The sequence below is a fragment of the Schistocerca piceifrons genome, chromosome X (assembly GCF_021461385.2).
Source record: "Schistocerca piceifrons isolate TAMUIC-IGC-003096 chromosome X, iqSchPice1.1, whole genome shotgun sequence".
NCBI classification, from domain to species: domain Eukaryota; kingdom Metazoa; phylum Arthropoda; class Insecta; order Orthoptera; family Acrididae; genus Schistocerca; species Schistocerca piceifrons.
The window spans coordinates 546,506,043-546,508,300 of record NC_060149.1 but is presented as its reverse complement, the minus strand read 5'-3'; positions in this window follow the sequence as shown (position 1 = coordinate 546,508,300).

Genomic DNA, 2,258 nt, shown 5'->3' with positions numbered 1-2,258 from the left:
AGGTCCTCTCATTTCTGCCAGTAGGTAGAAATCGCAATGTAGCTAACAGCCTCTTCTCACAGCTCACATCCTCTTTGATGACCGCATTTTTTTTTTTCGTTAAGAATGGTTTGATAATGTTCAGCAGCTCTGAAATGCATGATTTGTCCATTCTTAGACAACTAGGAAAATAATCGGCTCCCAGCTGCTTAAGTAACACAACGTAGGTGAATTTCTTATCTTGCATTAGCGACTTCTTTGCCCATAGCCTTCTCTCGGCTTTTTTCTTCTTTTTGCCTCTAAAACAGCCAAGGCAAACACTCCGTTTTTGTTTCTGTGTAAAACCTAGCAGTATTTCGTAGAACATAGACTTAATGTTTGTAACAAATCACAACAGGGTGGCGATGTAATCGGTGGTTGCAGTCGGTCAGGACGCCTGTGGGGTGCTACGAAATCGGTCGGTAAGTCGGCAATAAACTGGTGCGTGTATAGGGCCCTTTACAAATATTTAAAAATGTAAGAAAAATGGAATACCGAAGTAGAAGATCCCTGCAAAGCAAACGACGACGTTTAACGCTATGAATTTTATCCATCGTGCACGAATTTGATGAGTGCCATACCTTAACATGAGATCAAAATGAGATGCGCTGGCGGTCTAAGGGGCTGTAGTCATGGACTGTGCGGCTGGTCCCGACGGAGGTTCGAGTCCTCCCTCGGGCATGGGTGTGTGTGTTTGTCCTTAGGATAATTTAGGTTAAGTAGTGTGTAAGCTTAGGGACTGATGACCTTAGCAGTTAAGTCCCATAAGATTCCACACACATTTGAACATTTGAGATGCACTGCTAGGATCATAACAAAAAGCCATAGGTCCACAAAATGTAACGGAAATGATTACACAATGTAAATGGCAATCTCTGTAAGAAAGATTTCGTTGTTCCCGTGGAGGTCTGTTGTATTAATTGTGAGGTCCTGTATTTGAAGAAGTGATGACCACCTCCGTCATATACGTTCCATTGGGACTGTGATAATAAGGTGAACGAGAGTAGGGCTGAAACTCAGTAAACCTACTAAAAAGTCGCACCTGGGGTCTGCATCCTTCTACTATTATCTTCACCTGTAAATCCTCATCCACTCCATCCTAACGTATGGCAAAATTGACTCGATCTACACCTCCCTCACATTTTACGAAAGCCCTTGACATTATTAAAAAACGTGCAGACTGACTCGCCTTTCATATACGTATACTTTCCCAACACACGTTCTATACCAGCTCGTTGATTTCCCCCACTTTCTTCTCTTCTTGAAGCACGTCCAACCCTGCACATTTAACCGGGAAACCCAGTTCCAGCACCCAGTATCCTACCCACTAGTCACCAACCCAGATACCATGCTGAGACACAACAAACCATATCCTACTTCCCACGCTCTTCCATGCCTTATTCATCCTCTCCCGCCGGCCAGTGTGGCCGAGCGGTTCTAGGAGCTACAGTCTGGAACCGCGCGACCGCTACGGTCGCAGGTTCGAATCTTGCCTCGGGCATGGATGTGTGTGATGTCCTTAGGTTAGTTAGGTTTAAGTAGTTCTAAATCTAGGGGACTGATGACCTCAGAAGTTAAGTTCCATAGTTCTCAGAGCCATTTGAACCATTTTGAACCATCCTCTCCCGCCGGAGTTTCAACCAACTTCCACTACCCAACAACGAAATCTATCGCTAGCCAACAGTGCTCCGAGCCTTCCACATTCTTTCCCCTCAACGTCTGTTAGTTGCTTCATGCGACTTCACAGGGTCCCACTATCGTACTCATTACTCCACCTCCATCACCGAGCGAGGTGGCGCACTGGTTAGACACTGGACTCGCATTCGGGAGGACGACGGTTCAATCCCGCGTCCGGCCATCCTGATTTAGGTTTTCCGTGATTTCCCTAAATCATTCCAGGCAAATGCCGGGATGGTTCCTCTGAAAGGGCACGGCCGACTTCCTTCCCTAATCCGATGAGACCGATGACTACGCTGTCTGGTCTCCTACCCAAACAACCAACCAACCACCTCCATCATGACTTTTATCATTTTCATGCACAACCATCATCACCACTATACTGTACTACAAAAGCTACATCATTACCAGTCATTACACTCTAAATTTAGTGTAAAATGGTCCAAAATTCTTAAAACTCATCAAAATTGTTCACCAATGTATATTTTTAGAAACGGAATATTTTCATCTGTTTTATGTACACTCCTGGAAATGGAAAAAAGAACACATTGACACCGGTGTGT